The sequence below is a fragment of the Neovison vison genome, chromosome 10, assembly GCF_020171115.1.
Source record: "Neovison vison isolate M4711 chromosome 10, ASM_NN_V1, whole genome shotgun sequence".
Taxonomy (NCBI): domain Eukaryota; kingdom Metazoa; phylum Chordata; class Mammalia; order Carnivora; family Mustelidae; genus Neogale; species Neogale vison.
Window position 1 is genome coordinate 65,453,734 of NC_058100.1, and position 19,842 is coordinate 65,473,575.

The following is a 19,842-nucleotide window of genomic DNA, read 5'->3' on the forward strand; positions in this document are numbered from 1 at the left end:
GTAGCCTGGACAGGAATAGAACTCAGGAGCCAAGGCTTTGAGTGAGTTGGGGCAGTAAAGGCTCCTGGTGCCTGCAACTCCCCTAAAGAGTTTTGTCACCCTGCCCAAGTGGCAAAGAGGAGAGCATGGAGAGTACGCCTGTGTGTCGAACAGGTTTGGAGCTGTGTGCTAGATCTCCTTTAAGGCCTTATGAATGGCACTAGGGTGGAGGGAAGGGTGTGGGAATGTCATGAAACAGAGGCCAACTTGTGTAAAATTAATCTGAATGCCAGATGCTTCTTGGCCTCCTAAATTAGTGTATTTCCATCATGCTTTTCAGAGAAATGGGCCTGTGAGGACTCTCAGAAAAGGCTTTCCACTGTCACAGTGAATTACACACTAGGTTAGACTGGCTAAACAGAGCTAAGATAAGCCATCTTTTTGATGTTGGCCCTGGGAGCTGTGCCACCTCCGTTTGTACCTGGTGAGCACCTGCCAGACAGTTGACCTTCATATTTAGCTGTTACTGGCAAGAACATTCCAGTGATAAGCCACACCCCATGCAGGGAGGGATTCTGAAACCATTAGGTGCAGAGAGGGCGGCACTTCTCAGAAGGAAAGCATATTCATTTTGTTTCCTCTTGGATTTTGAAAGCTTTAAAAAGTAAATATATTGCAAACCATGTTCCAGACAGATTTAGAAGGAAAAAAAATCTTTTATTCCTATCCCATTATAGTGATGAAAATAGAACATACCATTTAAATGTCATAGAATTTTTAACTTACATGTCAAAATTACATGTACACAAAAAGGAAATGAGAAACAAAATTAGATTGTTAGCACTAAGAATAATCTTGGAGACCTGCTTCTCAGATGAAAAATGTAAGGCCAGAGGTTAACAGAATTACTCAGCAATACAAATGAAGTTAGGTTGGTATTTTACCCATAATTAGTATTAGCAGTATTTCCCATGGATCACTGATGTCACAGGCAAAAAATCTTATGAATTCCTTGAAATTCAATGGCATGGTCATCACAATACTTACTGACCTACTGAATTCTGGGGGGATAAAGGAATTTACATTTTTTTCTTGTGATAGGGAATTTTAATTCTAAGAAAGGCCAATTCCCATCAGTTAATTTCTAGCCCTTGTTTAAAGTGTACTTCTTCAGAAACTCAAGACCTAATATATTAGGTCCCAAAGTTTCCCCAAGTTTCAACTCAGCAAAACCATTGAGGATCTTTTCATATATTGATTGGTTACTTGCCTTTCTTTTATTGAAGGCCCAGTTGGATATCCTTTGCCTATTTACAGGGAGGAGAGGTGAGGAGGTTTGGTCTTTTATTTTTTTACTCTCTAAATATCTCAGTTACCCTTGTCTATGATATAAGTTGTAATTTTTTCCTCCTAGTTTGTCAGTTGACTTCGTTAATGCTGTTTTTTCCCCTTTCTTTTATGATTTTTTTTTTAAAGATTTTATTTATTTATTTGACAGACAGAGATCACAAGTAGGGAGAGAGGCAGGCAGAGAGAGAGGAAGGGAAGCAGGCTCCCCGCCTAGCAGAGAGCCCCACACGGGACTCGATCCCAGGACCCTGAGATCATGACCCGAGCCCAAGACAGAGGCTTTAACCCACTGAGCCACCCAGGCGCCCCTCTTTTATGATTTTAAAGAAAACTTCAAGTTGATGTCCAGTTCCCTCTTTATATTTATCAAGGTAAGTGTGGCACTTGAAAAGCAACCCAGAATTACACAGCAGTTAGCAGTCGTCATATGCAAGTCTATTGTTAACTACCCAGAAAGATTCTGGTATCTTCTAGATCGTTAGCCGATCTATAAGTGTGTGGACCGTTATGGACTCCAGGACCACTTATTTAGAGACCTGTACATTAATGTTGCAATTCTTAAATTCAGGGTTTCCTAGTTTATTGGGTATATTCTGAATCTATACAAAAAGTAAGTCACTTGCTTTATAATAAAGTTATCCTTTTATTTAAGTTAGTATGTTTCAGACACACAGTACAAATTGCTTTTGAAATAGAGCTTAGGAAATACCCAGATCTCATTGTTTAAGATGTTTCTCTTGAAAACCTCTCCCCCTTCTGTCTAAACAAAAGACACTGTTATTGCTTCAGCATTGTATATAATAAACAGAAAATACTTTTTTCCTAGTGATAGCAAAAACGGATCTAGCTATATTTTTCTGTTCTAATAGATTTTGCTCTACAGAAGAAAAAGTGACTATTAAGAAAGATCTGTGTATAAAGAAGCAAACATGTATGAAGAAAGGTTAGCCAAAAGCAAAATATTAACAGTTGTTATCACTGAATAGTATAATTATGTGTGACTTATTTGTTTTTCATTTCTTCCTCCTGGATTTTGATCCTCTCATTAATGAGCCCATTCCATAGTATAAACATTTATTTGAAAGTGAGAAAGGGAAATCACAAACTTGTAAACAGAAATCCAAAGTGACGCCGTCTTCCTTTACGTAACTGAGACTATTTATAAACCCTGAGTGCAGTCTTTTCCCCTTACTAGCTGAGGTGTGCATTCAGCAGGGGAGAGCAGGAGGACTGACAGTAATCCAGGCTAAGAGGAGGGAGTTTTTACGGGCTCCTGGGAATGTGTCAGCATCTTCTTGGGCACATGTCTGGTGTCTGCGAGGTCACGTCTGTCATTGTATGATTCTCACATCTTACTCTGTTGAATAGGCTCCTTTCCAACAACATTGTGATTCAAGATGTTCCTCAGCTCTGTGGTACTTTGTCAAGGAAGGGCACTGAAATAGCAGGATATTTTTATTCAGGTGACAGCATGGGTGACAAGGGAACGACCCAAGAATTTGCTGCTTAAAATGGTGATACTGCTTAAAATGGTGATACATAATTACGAGTTCATAAGACGTGTTTCTGCCCTCCTTGAAGTGGTTGCTGTGTAGGGCCCAAGAAAATACGGCCAAAGTTGAGACACTGAGTAGATAAGAGAGAGATTAATGAAGAAGTTGACCTTTCTTCGTCGCCTTTTTTTTGCCAAAGGAAAAGTGTTCTCACCATTGAGCAACTAAATAGAAAGAGCCTTGTTCCAGAAACATAGAGGTCCCTCATAACACACAAAATATATCTTCTCTCTTTTCTCTGAGCCAGGCCATGGCAGGGAGAGTAAACAGGAGCTGGTAGTTTGGACGAGGCTCTGCCTCTGAGAGCATGTCCTCCCCCTACTGCAGTCACGATTTGCAGAAGATACCATAGAGTCCAAGATGTCCAAACACTTCCCCGGCCATGCTTAAGGCCAGGATGACTGTCCTCCCACCAGGGGACAGATCCCTGTGGAGGCCCAGCCACTCACCTGACACCCCCTATTATTACTGCTACCTGATCCCTCGGTGTTCCTCTCTCCACCTCACAAGATTGCCCAACATCATTTGTTACCTGCGTCATCTTTGAACATTCTCATGTCCTTTAGCGTGCAGCTGTGTCTTTGAATCTGCCTCTTTACCCGTGTCACCCTCTCGGCCCTTGCACCTGGCTTGGGCACAGGGTGCAGATTCTGACTCATTTCTTGTCTACCGGATCTTGCCACAGATGATCAGCCCTGCTCCTGGAGAACATTATGGCCAAAACTGCAGTCTGAGAAAAGAGATTGGAGACAAATTCATTAAGGACTTCCTACCATTTATTAAAAGTTTGTCAACGGTGAAGGTAAACAGTTTGACATGTACCTTGATCCAAAAGAACACTTCCAAAATGTTAGTTAAAATAAAATTTTGGTAAATTTACTCTCACATATTAATACTTCTCATTTGATAAAGTCTCTACTCAGAAATTTAGGGAAATTTTAAAAGGAGGTCCTTACCCATAAATACAAAGTGTGGTGCATGTTGTAATTGACTAATCCAGGAGTGCCTGGGTGGCTCAGTCAGTTAAGCATCTGACCACAGTTTAGGTCATAATTTCAAAGTCCTGGTACGGGCTCACATCAGGCTCCTTGCTCAGTGGGGAATGAATTACTCTTTCTCCTTCTCCCCTGACTTGTGCTCTCTCTCACTCTCTATGAAATTAAAAAAAAAAAAAAAGGTGACTAATCCATGTTTGTAGAATGTAGGAGTGACCAAGTGAATAGAAGAGTGTTAATAGGCAAAAAAACAAGAAATATTGTGTTGAATACTATGGAATATAGGTTTTCTGATAAAGGAAATGGTTGTCATTTGGTGAAAACAAAATCAATATTCACTATTATAAAGTAAGTACAATTTCAGTGTATAGCCCTGCACATGTAAATGTAGGCAAACAAGCGTAAGCATACCACCCAGTGGGTGGAGGCTATTTCAGGTCATTTTTATATTTTTTAATATTTTTCTTTATTTTCTATATTTTCCTTAATGGGCACTTCTTCTTCTTAAAAGGAAATAGTTTATTTTAAAAATGTTATAGACAGCAAGTGCAGGGAGTTTTAAAGATTGACATCACTTTGGACTGGGGCACTTTGGGGAGAGCTCCTTGGGTGAGTCGAGTCTGAGCCTGATGAATGCACCTTAAATGGGAAGAAAGCTGGTAAAGTGTTTAGTATGTCAGTAACCTGGCAGGAATGAAGAGGAATTAAATGCTACTTAAAGCATTGTGAAACAGTTTTTAAATTAAGTTTTGTAAAGACACACACAGTCTCTGGGGCTCTGTGGTTTCTACTCAGCTTTGCTGTTGTAGTTGTAAATAGGTCAACAGTAGGCGAGGGAGGCTGTGTTCCAGTAAGACCTTATTTACAAAAACAGGTACTTTTAGGTTCCATGATTTCTACTATTCAGTTATACGTTGTATGCCCATTTGGGTTGTAGCATAATCTCCCTTTATATCCCAATCCTTTAGCAAACAGCTTAACATTTACTACACAACACCTGTGAGGCCAAGCTGGGGCTCTCATTCCTGGAATGCAGGCATGAGGTGTGGTGACAAGCCCCTGGGGGCAGGGGAGGGGCACAGAAGGGAGAGAGCAGTCCTAGGAGGACAGGTGAGGCAGAGAATTGAGTCAGAGCTGGGAAGCAGGAAATGCAAAGTCTCCACAGGATCCTGAGGTGACCCTGTGCACTTAAGGGGAGTGGGGGACCCGGAGGCACATCCGTGTGGCAAATGCTTGGGTTCCACAAGAAAAACAAAAGCTTCCCTCTCAAAGGTTTATGGCACCCCTGCACAAAAATACAGGAATACTCTGTGAAAACAGTGCCCGTGCACAGCACAGATGGCAGTCCTCACCCAACTGCTGGAAACAGCCAGAATCCAACACAACAGCAACCAAGGCATTTCCACTTCCTGTAGTACCTTCTGACCCCCAGCCCCAGGGATCCAGCTAGACCAGCAACTTATGCAGATCCTATTCTCATTTTTCAGTACTTGAGCTTTCCAAGACATGAGTTCAGGATTTACATGAGGTACCTGCTGTCTTCCTGATTGGTTTGTAGAGTCTGAGGCTTTACACTATTGTCTTCTTGAGGATGTAAATGGATCATCTCTTTAGGTTTCCCATCTGTATTCTTGCTAATGGGCAGAAGAGGAAAAACAGGAAAATAGCTTAATTATATACATTTCAGTCTTGGAAGAAGTTCGTCAGTGGCCTTCACTTTGAAATTTAGGGCAGACTTTGCCTAAGTTTCTGAAATCTTTGTGAGATATGTAAAAGGAAAACATAACCAAATCCCACCTTTCAAGACTAAGTCAAAACTTGAAGGAGAAAAAGCTATGAAAACTCCCCTGTACATAGTGTCAGAAGAGTCTGAATTCTTACAGAGAAGTGTCCCTGCCTAAAGCAACACTTCCTTCCAAAGCAGCTCTGACTGGCAAATAACCTTGTACCGCTGGATTGTGACATTGAAGCCTCACAAGGTCAGGGGCCCTGTACAGTGGGTCTGACTCAAAGCTTCCTCTTCTGCTTTAGTGAAGGTAGAAGTTCTGTGTTCTGTCCAATTAATGTCCACAGTTTGGAGAGCAGCAGTCCTTGTCATGAAGCATAGGAAGACTGACAGTATTTCCAAGGATTTAATGCTTTGAGATATCAGTAATGATCACATTTGAAGAACCATAGCTCACATTTTCTTTCTTTCTTTCTCTCTCCCTTCCTTCCTTCCTTCCTTCCTTCCTTCCTTCCTTCCTTCCTTTCTTTCTTTCTTTTTTAAGATTTTATTTATTTATTTGACAGATGGAAATCACAAATAGGCAGAGAGGCAGGCAGAGAGGGGGAGAAAGCAGGCTCCCCACTGAGCAGAGAGCTGGATGGCAGGGATCCATCCCAGGACCCTGGGATCATGACCTAAGCTGAAGGCAGAGGCTTTAACCCACTGAGCCACCCAGGTGCCCCAATAGCTCACATTTTCTGACCTTCATCCTAAGCGAGGCACTGTGTTAAGTGAGCTTGGAAATACTGTCCCTATTTCACAGACCAGGAAAATGAAGTTCAGAGAAGGGAAGTGTCTCCCTGGGGGTTTCATAGCCAATAGGTGGGAGTGAACACAGCGCTCACTGCTCAAAAGTCTTAGGATCTCACGTGGTGTGCTGCTCTCCCTCTTCAAGGGCTAATGAGACATGATGCAATCCTGGTACCTTTAGGTTTTGAGTATGTGTTGGTATTAAGGATTTCAGGGTGGAAGCACAAAGAGTTAAGTCACTTGGCCACTTGCCAGCACTTCATTACTAGGTTACTCTTTATCCTTTCTTAGAAATTACAAGGAGGGCATCCCTTGAGACAAAGAGCAAGAGTGAATCAGGAGCCAAAGTTTTCAGAGGGCAAGGAAGGGCAACTGGAGATCCTTGCGTGAGGAAGAGCAGAGGGTTGGACTGACTGGTATTCAGGGAGGGGCTTCCAAGGAACAATGGCTAAGTGGTTCTCTGAGGAATGGTTCTAAGTGGTTTTGAGTGATGAGTGGGACATAGATGTGGGATGGCTAGCCACCTGACTGATGGGAGTCAATGGGAACATGGAGTAATGCACGGATGCTTTATAGTGAGTGGTCTTAATAGTTTTGTACTCCAAGCCTCAGACTAATGAAGATTTTAATGACTTATCTGAGTATATACAAGAAGGCTCATTTGTATAGGAATAGGAATAGATCAGAGGCAGAAACAAGAGGCAGGGATAAATGGGCTGTGAATGGAGGAGTCGAACATTTTTCCTGAGTGACCAATGCATGACTTCTGCTAATTAATCTTTGTCACAAATTATTGTATAAATATACAGTGAAATATACAGTAAGCAGATGACACATTTTTCGCTAGTGAAAGGCCAGTAATGTTAAATTACAGAACTTGCTAGTTTGTGTGAAGGGACAGGAACATTTTCACCAAACCTTACTAGGGACAGAGTCCTTTACAGAAATACTGTCATTTTCTTATAAGCTAATAACAGACTAGCATAAAAAGGGAGAGATTTCCTACTGTTTTCTAGAAGGATACTGGCCTAATGTACCAGAGTAGCTTTAAAAAATTCAGTAAAATTGATAGGGGGACAATATTGAAAGAAAAAAGGAAATATTCCCCCTTTGTACTATATGCAGCTCTGGGTGATACAGAATGAGATTCAGAAGTCGTGACAGTTGCAGTTGTTACCGGGAAGCCGAATGGGCTCAGGATTCTGAGTTCCATCATCAAGACCAAAGCCCTAACCCTGAGCAGCTTCCCGCTGGTATGATTTTAAGCAAGTCACTGAAATTCTCTGCTTTGGGAGTCTTCTCTGCTTTGGGATAACGATGTTATTTGGCTTATCTACATCGCAGAGTTCCTTTGGAGACCAAAGACAATACATTTTAAAGTATTTTGTAAGCAAATATATTAGCTGTTGTTATTTTTTTTTTAAGATTTCATTTATTTATTTTTGTAAGGTAGGGGCAGACAGTGAGCAGCAGGGAAGGGCAGAAGGAGAAACAGACTCCCTGTGCTGACCAGAGATCCTGACGTGGGACTTGATCCTTGAACCCTGGGATCGTGACCTAAGCCAAAGGCAGACGCTTAACTGAATGAGCCACCTAGGTACCCCCACTATTGTTATTCTTATTATTAATCCTAACTATTGTAGAAGTGGAAGTCAGAAATCACTAAATAAAAATGATTTTGAGTCTGATATGATAGGTGGTCTCTGCTCACAAGAAGCTCATTTTCTGCCGGTGGCACTGTTAAGGAGTATAATAGAGACCAAGGACACAAGAGATTAAAAAAATAATAATAATTTAATAGACTGGGCAGTGCGGTGTGAGGGCAGAGGGAGGAAATGCATGGAGTAATTAGACATCCTGAAACTCGGAAAGCTAAAGATCAAGGAGGCATAGGAAATCATCAGTGATGTGATGTTAGTCTCGAACAGGCTTGCTCGGGGCGCCTGGGTGGCTCAGTGGGTTAAAGCCTCTGCCTTCGGCTCAGGTCAGGATCCCAGGGTTCTGGGATCGAGCCCCGCATCGGGCTCTCTGCTCAGCAGGGAGCCTGCTTCCTCCTTTCTCTCTGCCTGCCTCTCAGCCTACTTGTAATCTCTGCCTGTAAAATAAGTAAATAAAATCTTAAAAAAAAAAAAAAGAATAGAACAGGCTTGCTCCCCAAATTCAGCATTAGTATATTCAAACAAAGAGCAACCTTGAAACCTAGGGTAAGTATAGGACAATTAGAAATGTACTACCTGGTAAACAGTTGGAGCAGAATCCTGTGATGGAGGAGAGGGCTAGTTACAGCCATCAGGTCCTTCAGTCTTGGATCACACCGCCACCGTGGGAAGACGCCACTAATTACAACACCGCTTTCGGCTGGACCCTAACCACCACCTCGGGCAGGTGACTTGGATTTATAGCTGCACTTTTCCCTGCTAACACCACTTCTGGCTACTTCACTCCTCACTTGCTGGTTGTACAAGGCATACAAAAAGTAATTTAAAAAAATAAGCAGTTTGAAGATTTATAAGAAATTAAAATTAGACAAACATAGAAAGGCTATATTATATATACACCCATAGACATGACCTCACTTTAAAGCCCTCCCAAATGGGACCCACCTAATCGTATTAAATTTGGCGTCTCCCCCACACCCATGTTCCCGAGCTCCCTTACTCTGCTCTATTTTCTCCTAGTCTTTATCCCCTTTATTATAATTAATTAATTACGTGTCTCGTTTGTGCTCTGTCTCCCGTCACTGGAATGAGAACTCCCTAAAGGAGTCCATCTTCACTAATGGACATTCACACCAGCCTCAGAGCTGTCCCTGGGACAGAGCAGTTGCTCAAGTGTTTACAGAATGAAATGAGTGTGCTAAACATCCCCTCAGAGGGCTACCACAAAATGAAACTGGGCAGTTTCTGAGCTGTCTCCTGTCAGAGGCCGAGTTGTGCCTGCACACCCTTCCCCCCCCTCCCCGACCCCAGGCCTGGTTTGATCCTGTAGCTCCCACAGAACAGGCCGTTCCTTCTACACTATTCTGTCCGTCTTGGGGCACTGACGTAAACTGCTCTGCTGGCAGGGCAAGAGCCAAGGTCCCCTCCACTTCTATTCTGTGCCTCATATGACTTCCCTCTCATTTCTGTGAGAGGGCTTCCCTGCCCTTCCTGTGAGGAAAGCTTGAGATCCAGATAAGAAGCCACAGCTCCGCTCCATAGTCTATCAGCTTCGCCATACATGGACATAGAACAATGATTAATCACGCAACTGCTTCCAAGGGAAGGACCTTGGAGATTCTGATTATTTAAACTCAGCACTTCCTCCTGTTAGTTATATATAATTTCTAACATGAAAACAAAACATTTTCTTATAGTAATCCACTCATTATCCCAAGAAGTGAAACACGGGCCCAAAAAATAAAGGCTTAGAGAAGTTTTGAAATGTTTATGGATCACTATACGATAGGTTCGATAGTGGGTTACTTTACTGGTTGGGGGTTTGCTCCCTGAGCTTTCGGGTCAGGGAAGACCATAATCATCTTCCCCGCCCCATCCCTGGTTGCTGCTGCTCACAGAAGGCTCGTGCGAGGCCATCACACGTCACACTCGGAAAGAACATGGCAACGACAGGAGGCGGATTTTAAGACACGGAGCGTATGAAGAAATTGTGCGATCGGAGGGTGTTTTGATGAGACAGGATAATCATTTCTAAAGAAATGATTTTTATGAAATGGATATCGAGTCCTTTTTATGCCTGTAGATAATAATGTGAGGAAATAATCTTAAGTTACATGAGGGAAACAACAGCTAGATTCGGGAATTCGAGCCCTCAGTCGATGAACTAGGAACAGGCCCTAGGAAAGCGGAATGGAGTCGTTGGGAGAAGGGAGGAGGGGCGAGACTGCCGTAAATGTCTCTAAGAGAAAGAGAATCGTTTGCCCTGGCTGGTTTTACCTGGACAGTGGTCTGGAAATAGAAAATTAGAAGCCCCAACTACTTTCATTCAGCCTCAATTTTTTTAAAAGCCTAATTTTTAAAAAAAGTGACTCACAAACGATAGCACTAAAAAAACGTTAAGGGGAAGACCTTTTTGGCACAAAGACTTTTGCTTATATAAAGTATCAGGGTTACTTTCACTTTTTTTTTTTTTTTTTTTAAATAATGAAGAAGAGCAACGTGTTTTTATCTGTCAAACCACAACATACAGAGAATGTTACTTAGGAAGGCTAAAGATTGAACTTAAATGTAAATCTCTACCAATTACTTTATCATGAAATGGAGTTCCTGACTAGATTGTAGGACCCTCGGCTGTGATATTCTGCTTTTAAAACGCGTACCCTGGGGCGCCTGGGTGGCCCAGTGGGTTAAGCCTCTGCCTTCAGCTCAGGTCATGATCTCAGGGTCCTGGGATTGAGGCCCACATCAGGCTCTCTGCTCAGAGGGGATCCTGCTTCCCCTCCTCTCTCTGCCTGCCTCTGCCTACTTGTGCTCTCTGTCTGTGTCAAATAAATAAATAAAATCTTAAACAAAACCAAAAACATGTACCGTGGCATCCTGTGTGAAGTAGCAACTTTAGTTTCTGTCAGGCTTGTTTTGGGGGACTGTGTGTGTCTATGTTTAGAATGTTTACTGAAGCAAACTGCTTGAAGGTGTGAGCTATGTCTCATGGGTATAGAATTCGCTTATCACCGTTGAACATTGATCTTACTGACTTTGACCTCACAGATGTTCTAAATACATCAGCGAATACAAAAGCTGAATGCCTTCTCTTCCTGGTCACAAATGTTTATTCAGATCTAATCCTTGGAAGGTTTTAGCAAGTTTCAAAATTAGGTGGGTTTATAAAATATTTACTTTTTAATGCCCTGTAAAAAGCCTCAGTTCTCAGTGGGTTAAGCCTCCTGCCTTTGGCTCAGGTCATGATCTCAGGGTCCTGGGATGGAGCACCGCATCAGGCTCTCTGGTCAGCGGGGAGCCTGCTTCCTCCTCTCTGCCTGCCTCTCTGCCTACTTGTGATCTTTCTCTCTGTCAAATAAATTTAAAAAATAAAATAAAATCTTAAAAAAAAAAAAAAGCCTCAGTTCTTTGACACTGGCAGCCTGTGCTGTGTGGGCCTGCAGGACACACTGTGTAACTTCTAGAGCCTGGATGAGGTCTGTGTATGGAGCTCGGAGCCGGGAATGTTTCAGCAAGACTGAGATACCAAGTGTCTCATCAACACTTTTGGAAAAATTCCTCCTGCCTAATTTTCCTTTTGGTAAAACTTTAATCCTCCATAAAATCCTAGACTTTTTTTTTTTAGGTGTTCTTAATATCATATATATTTAAGAACTTTTAGGTGTTCTTAATATCATATGTATTTCTTTTAGTGTCCATAATGTACATCAAGGGCCTTCTTTATAATTATGAATTATTACATCTGGTTATGTAGTAGTGGTTTTTGGTTTTTGTTTTTGTTTTTTGTTTTTTTTTTTTGAGGTTTACTTTCACTTCTCTTTGGCTCTCAAGAGGAGGCAGGTATAGTCGTAGACATTTTCTAGGACAATATGGCTATGCTTATCCTTTTTTGCGCTTTACAGTTATCCAACAAGAGCCAATGACAGATGAAAGAAAGAAGATCACGCCAAAGAAAATACCTAGGCAGTAAAACAGGGTCATTGAATGCACAGAAAATATAACCCATACGTTTTAAACTCTAAACATCTAGTCCCACTCAAGGTTGCCAGTGAGTTCTTTAAATGAAAGTATAAATTCTACTTAAAAAAAAAAAAAGATTTTATTTATTTGACAGATTACAGGAAGGCAGAGAGAGAGGAGGAAGCAGATAAATTCTACTTTTAAGAAACACCTCCCACGCTCTCTCACTGTCTCTCTCTCTCAAATAAATAAATAAAATCTTTTAATTAAAAAAAAAAAAAAAAAGGGACGCCTGGGTGGCGCAGTTGGTTGGACGACTGCCTTCGGCTCAGGGCGTGATCCTGGAGTCCCGGGATCGAGTCCCACATCAGGCTCCCAGCTCCATGGGGAGTCTGCTTCGTTCTCTGACCTTCTCCTCGCTCATGCTCTCTCTCACTGTCTCTCTCTCTCAAATAAATAAATAAAATCTTTAAAAAAAAAAAAAAAAAAAGAAACACCTCCCACGGGCTTACCTTTAGGAGTTTCCCTCTGCCCACGGTTTAATCTAGCGCATTAGTCTTATTGCCGCAGGGTGGCTGATAAGGGGTGAGCAGGGCAGTCGGTAACCTTTAGTCCACAGCAGCCTTTCAACCCCTCGGTCACAACAGCCCTGGAGCTCCTGGCCCCGGCGCTCAAGGGCCCTGTGCTCCCGCCTTGTGTAAGGCCCAGGGAGGAGCTGTCCTCCGCCACAGAGTCTGCCACCAAACCACTCCTCTTAAATGGGCTAAGGAAGTCGGTCTTTGTGGCTTCCACTTTGTGGGAGTGGGCGTGATACCATCCTGAGGAAACCTCCTGGCTTATAAACCAAAGAGGAAGTAGGGCTCTCCAGCTACCAACACGAAGGATGATTATTCGGTTGTAACAGTTTAAAGGCAGTATAGAACCTTCCGTCAAGGACACTCACTCTGTATGCCTGTGAGGATACCAGTCTTGCCACACTGTGGCCTGAATTTTGACTTACTTTCCTTCTAACCGAAATTGTAATGTAGGAGACACAGGTCTCTCCTTTTAGGTTTCAGTCGTGTAAGAGCATACTTACTGTTCACAGTGCTAGAGCTCCTCATCCAGCCCTTCCCAAAACTTACCGACTATGAGAGCACTTGTGCCTGGGGGAAGACAAAAGCAGGACAGCGTCAGTGTGGCCCACAGCATGACCAACAGGAGATCAGTCGCTGATGATTCATCCTGATTTTTTCAGCATACGGTCTGATGTTGTTCTAGTATGAAAAGCCATTTATTTCCCTCATACAACCTCATTTTATCTTGTGCACTCAGCAAAGTATGTGTTTTCTTCTTTTAACTTAATATTTTTTCATAAAATTACAGAGAATTTGTAAAACAGAACACAATATCACCCACACTCCTCCTACCCTGAAATGTTCTGGTGCCATCCATTCTAGTACATTTTCCCAGGCATCTAAGTTTTTACAAAGTTATGCAATAAAAATCTAAATCATGACAGGGAAATATAAACTTATTCTAGTGGCTGTATCTTGGTAGTCCAAAATTGCTCTTATATATTTAAGTTGTTCCAGTTTTACTGGTAATGAAGCCCTTGCTAAAAATGCATGAAATATTTTTCATATCAAAATATTCCATTAGGGCGCCTGGGTGGCTCAGTGGGTTAAGCCTCTGCCTTCAGCTCATGTCATGATCCCAGGGTCCTGGGATTCAGCCCCACATCAGGCTCTCTACTCAGCCGGGAGCCTGCTTCCTCCTCTCTCTCTGCCTGCCTCTGTGCCTACTTGTGATCTCTGTCTGTCAAATAAATAAACTTTAAAAAAAAGTATTCCATTAGAGTGGATTCCTAGGAAGGCTAATTGGCATGAATATTTGTATTATTCTTTATTGTTTTTCATAGGCTTTTTGCCAGTTGCTGCAGTACTTTCAACATATGAAGATATCTGTTTCATCACCTCCTTGCTTTTTATTGGGTGTTCACATAAGAAGCTATCTGTTGTTTTAATATAATGGGGATTAAAGGTATCTTGTTCTTTGATTTTGCAATTCTTTAGTTTTCATGAGGTGAAAATTTCCAGATCTAAGGGCCAGGGTGAATATATGCTTATATTCTGTCTCCCTATCCTGCATTCTAAGATAGTTTCTGCATTTCCCTGTTCCTTTTTTATTTTGTTTTTATTTTTAAAGATTTTATTTATTTATTTGACAGACAGAGATCACAAGTAGGCAGAGAGACAGGAAGGGAAGCAGGCTCCCTGCTGAGCAGGGAGCCTAATGTGGGGCTGGATCCCAGGACCCTGGGATCATGACCTGAGCTGAAGGCAGAGGCTTTAACCCACTGAACCACCCGGCCACCCCTCCCTGCTTCTTTTTTAGTGCTGTGTTCTGTTGAAAGCTGCTAAAAAAATTTAACTTACCTTAGTAAGATCATGGAGACTTTTTGTAAATTAGGAGATCCAGATAGTGAGGGCAGGTAGTAGAACCAACTATAAGCCAACTTGAGCTGGAACTTTTGAGAAAATCTGGGTGGAAGAGAGAAGCTAGGTTCTAGGAAAGCAGTTGCATTAACAGATGGATCCTTGGGGGGACTGAAATGGGTGAAGTGGATTTTAGTGACATTTTTATGAGTGTTACATGATAAAATACTTCCTTGAGCCTCACTGAGATATTCCAGTAAAGTCTTAGTTTTTATATTATTTCTGGAGTTAAATTTATTTAGCTCTCAGGCAATACTGTTATGGTACTCTTGAGACAGCGCAGTTAAATATAGGTCATATAGGTCAATATAGGTTAGTGGCATGTTCTAGCCCTAAAGGGGAGCCTGAGATCACCCCTTACAGTGAGGAAGATGATATCAATCAGGTGTCTGGTATAATTGGGCCATTGAAATAGGAGAATTTTTTTAAAGATTTATTTATTTGATAGACAGATCACAAGTAGGCAGAGAGGCAGGCAGAAAGAGAGGAGGGAGCAGCCTCCCTGCTGAGCAGAGAGCCCCATGCAGGGCTCCATCCCAGGACCCTGAGATCATGACCTGAGTCAAAGGCAGAGGCTTAACCCACTGAGCCTCCCAGGTGCCCCGAGAAGTGGTAGATTTGAGAAATCCAGGAAATTCTTCATTCTGTGATGCTAGCATCCAAAGAATTCTTTTCTTACTTGGCTTGTTGTTTTCTCTCAAACTGCCCTCTCGGAATTCTTCCAAGTCCCTGGTCTACTTCCCTAGCTTCCTTTTTAGGAAGGCCTAGGACTAGTATCTTGAGCAATCCTAAGCCTTAGGGAAAATACTCTTTTATCTCTGTTTTCCACTGTTTTATCTTTGCTTGCCTCTTCTCACACAAAATGTTTAAGGTTTCAAGGACCAGGATTACAGAGGAGAAAGAGACAAAGAACGAAAAGTGCAAGGGGCTGTCCTTTCAGTCTGGGTCTGTTTTTTTTTTTTTTTTTTTTTAAAGATTTTATTTATTTATTTGACAGACAGAGATCACAAGTAGACGGAGAGGCAGGCAGAGAGAGAGAGAGAGATAGAGGGAAGCAGGCTCCCTGCTGAGCAGAAAGCCTGATGCGGGACTCGATCCCAGGACCCTGAGATCATGACCCCAGCCGAAGGCAGCAGCTTAACCCACTGAGCCATCCAGGTGCCCCCAGTCTGGGTCTGTTTTAAGTCCAGAGGGATGAAAGAGTTCACAGGTGGTCCTACCCAATAGATGAGTCTATGCTAAGGTGTGGGTTCCAGGAATCTTCTGCTTAACAGTTACTTGGCCTGTTTGAATTCTTTGTATCTTCCTGAATCAGAAGAACTGCTTCTTGTCCGGTGTTTGGACTTTGGCCTAAGAGCTAACGCTGGGATTCATCCTAACGCTGGGATTCATCCTAACACTGGGATTTTCTCTTTTGTGGTACCCAGAGGACGGTCCCATCCGCGTCCGCACTGCGCCTGCTCCAGACGCCCCGGAACATTCCGCTGCTGTGGCACTGCGGCTGGAATCGGACTCGCCACCTGCACGGTTAAGTGCGGGACCCCCGGGAGCACCGACGGACCCATCTCTTACACAGGCTGACCGATTTCTCCTGGTGTTCAGAGTCTGTTTTTGTCTAGCACCATTTGAAATCGGTTATGATGTAGGGGGAAAAGCAGCGGCCCCAAAGCCTCGTGCCGGCTCTGGGGAGCCACCGCCTGCGGGTTCCGGGAGGACGGACGGGCAGAGAGCGCGCAAGGACCACCGCGCGCCGTTTCCCCTAACTTCTTTAACTGCATTTATGATCCCTTGCTGCAGAGGTAAGAGAGAACCGAATGTATTTTGAGAAGTGGCTGTGCTGGATCTGCTGTCCGGGTTTCATGGTGCTGGAAGGTGGTAGGTGCCGCCCGTGCGGTCCGTGGTTGCTGTTGAATTCTCCTTCTGTGACGGGTCTGCTGGTGCTCCTGCCTGAATAAATATTTCCCTCTAGTCGAGTCATCACGTCTCTGTTTTTCATTGGTCATTCCCTCTCCATACTTCCGTGATAAGTGGGGTCCGTGTAGGTTTCGCCGCTTCCTAAGCATTTGAGAAGGCAGCCCGTTAGGACAAGGATGGAATTCTGTGAGCCAAGAAACACAAACGAGAGAAAAGATCCCAGAACAGAGATGTTCCAGCCTGGGCCGAGGGATGCTGCTCACGGAAGGGGAAACCGAGGCTGGTTCCCAACGGGCCCGAGCCCTGGCACCTCGGTGGCCCGTGATCCTTTGAGAAATTTTGCCGAACTGAACACCCTTGTCCCACGGCTGGTAAAGGAGAGCACTGAGGACTCCCCTTACTTACAAAAGACGCGGGAGGTCTACTTCTGGTGTGCAGTCTCCGTGAACCCTTGAAGAGAGGGTGAACCTGTTCTGGGAAGGTATTCAAAAGATTAGGCAGATTTGAGTTCATGGGGGGTGAGACCTGGAGAATCTGCAGGTCAAAGGGCTGTGGCCTGTTGAGCAAGTGTTTTGCAAAGAAGTCTGAAGACATCTTGAATCTGTTTTTCAAGACCATGCAGATCTAGTTATACTCTTCTGGGATCGGACCTACATTTTTGTTCTAGTTTCCCCAGGTGACTCTCAGGTGCAGCCACTGTAGACAACCCCCTCTCTGTGGTCTTGCTTTTCTACTCAAACAGTGCTGTGAGGACCCCTAGCGCAGGTGTGTGTTTCCGGTAACAAATGCAGCAACTTGGGGTTGGTCTTCGTCTCCTTGGGCCGCTCTGAGAAAATACTGTAGCCCAAGCAGTTTCTAAACAACAGATACTTCTCTTTGGGATGCGGGAAGGCCAAGATCAAGGGGCTGGCAGATTCAGTGCTGGCTGGGAGCAGTTAGCTGGTTCAAAGACCCTGCCTTCTCAGGGCAGAGGGGCTGACGGAACTTTCTTGGGCCTCTTTACAAGGGCACTGAGCTCATTCATGAAGCCTCTGCCCCCATGACCCCACCTCCCAAAGCTCCACCTCCTAGGACTGTCACCTTGGGGGTTAGGATTTGAACCTGGGGATTCTGGCGGGACCCAAACATTCACACGGTAACTCTTAAAATAACACAGGTCATTGTTTTCAGCTCAGACATCCATAGTGCGACATCATCCCACTAGGCTGAACTCAGGCATTGGCGGGGCCAGGCTCCCATGAGAGGTCCTAGCAGAATCTGCTTCCTTACCTTTCTGGCTTCTAGAGCTGCGCCTGTGGCTTGTGGTCCTGGCTCTGCAGGCCCCCAGGTCCCCAGCAGAGCCTTCAGCCTCTGGGACACGCGGCCGCCTCCTGCCATACTCAGCTTCCTCACTGTCCTCCCTTCCAGGGAACTGAGCCATTCATTACACTCAGGGCCCCAGCCAAGATCCCAGGTGCAAAGACCCTATGGCACAGAAAGGAGGGCCATTTCCAGGGGTCAGGTATTAGGACTCCGAAATCTCTGCAGGCCATTAGCCTACCGCAAGCAGTAGGAGGTAGAACAACTCCTGGGAATGCTGAACCTTGGGCCCCAGCTGGGACCTGCTACATCAGAATATGCCTTTTTTTTTTTTTTTTAAGTGTTTTATTTATTTATTTGTCAGAGGGATTGAGAGCACAAGCAGGCAGAGTGGCAGGCAGAGGCAGAGAGAGAAGCAGGCTCCCCGCTGAGCAAGGAGCCCGATGTGGGGCTCAATCCCAGGACCCTGGAATCATGACCTGAGCCAAAGGCAGCAGTTTAACCGACTGAGCCACCCAGGTGCCCCCAGAATATGCTTTGTAACAAGACTTACCTGCAAACTGCAATTGGAGAAGCGGGGTCCCATGGGGTCTCATCCAAGAAATTCTACAGTAAGGAATTGAGCCCCATGTCAAATACAGAATGAAGGGGTGTTTTCCCAGGAGCATTTTCCGCTGGTGTTGGGTAATCTGATGACCAGCATTTTCCCAGCCAGCGTAACTAAGTGCTCATCTGAATGACGGTCTCCGGATTCTCTCTGAAGCCGCCAGCCTTACGCACCGGCATGCCAGAGCCCTTGCTTGGTTCCCATTGTTCAGCTCAAGCCTTGCTGCCACTGCCACAGAAAACTATTCCAGTTTTCAAACGCTGTATAAGGGAGAGAGTGAGCCAGGAATTTGGGGGGGCGGTGGTAACTTTCTGGTTGGGACCTATACTTGTGGTGATTCCTTTATCTTTGGGTATATAAGTGAGAGGGAGGGAAAGGACCACCTCCCCCAGTATTCTGCTTCCCCATTTTCAAGCAAGATGGGGCAGAGATTAGCCCTTTTAAAATATTTATTTCACAGAAGGAAAGCAGAAAAGACCTAGTTAATGCTGGATCCAAAGCAAAATTTAAAACGTCTTTTGGGAATCATAGCAAGGACGGGAACCTCTGAATAATGACCTGGTTGGAAGGATTTGGGGACTGTCATATGCCTGGAGCGTCCACAGGAGGGCAGCAGAGCTACGCCGTAGAAAGAAGGACCGCTTCAGTTCAGTTCAACTTTTCAGGATGAAATTTGAAATGATGAAAGCAAAATTAAGTAGAGAAAAAATGATGTGCCCAGGTAGTTGACTTTTCATCATTTCTGGGAGTCGGTAGACTATGTTAAATACTGCTCTTGAATAGAAATATGCAAATGTGAAAATCTATAAGAGAGTTCATTCTTGCTTAAAATGTTAGCTGTGGGTCATTACTAAGTTTTCAAATAACAAAGCTACCTATTTTCTTTAAAGCTAAAATATTCTGGAACAATTCAAATTCAGATTCCTGCCCATCCTTTCTCTCTCCAGCTTTCTTACAGAAGACTTTCTGGTTGTTACCTTAAAAGCTCCTCTGTACATTTTATGCCAATTTAAAAAAATATTCTATAGTCTCAAGTGAAAGCCAATTACAATTTAATAAATTGTTTTATTTACTGATAGACAACCTAATTTTCATGCAGTGTTATCAGAAAGATTACCTCTGTTTTTTCAAACTACAATTAACCTTGTTTCCTTAGGCAACATCTTATGTCTCAGACTATATTCTGATGTAATAGGCTATATTTGAAAAGCAGCATCTTGTGGGGTACCTGGGTAACTTGGTCAGTTAGGTGTCTGACGGTTGATTTCACCTCAGGTCATGATCTCAGGGTCATGGGATCCAGCCCAGCATGGGACTCTGTGCTCAGCCAGGAGTCTGCTTAAGATTCATATTCCCTCTCCCTCTGTCCTTCCCCCCCAACCAAAATCAACCTTTAAAAAAATAAAAAACAGCATTTTGTATATATAAGCTTTACCTCTGTCTTTATGAATTTATATATAGAAATGGGTTATGGAGCTTGAGAATCACGAATGCAGAGGTTCTATGTCTTAACTGCATATTAGAATCACTTG

At 43.6% G+C, this 19,842-nt stretch overlaps 1 long non-coding RNA gene across 2 annotated transcripts; it reads right to left on the reverse strand.

Annotated features, from left to right (window-relative positions):
* Positions 1–1,844: 1,844 nt before the first annotated feature.
* Positions 1,845–12,783, reverse strand: LOC122918732. 2 transcript variants are annotated; one of them, XR_006386674.1, is made up of 4 exons: positions 12,526–12,783; positions 5,410–5,511; positions 3,839–4,033; positions 1,845–3,612 (listed from the first exon to the last, which is right to left on the reverse strand). It is a non-coding gene; the product is annotated as an uncharacterized LOC122918732 (long non-coding RNA). The 2 variants fall into 2 exon arrangements; XR_006386675.1 differs by lacking the exon at positions 3,839–4,033.
* Between the last annotated feature and the right edge of the window lie 7,059 nt (positions 12,784–19,842).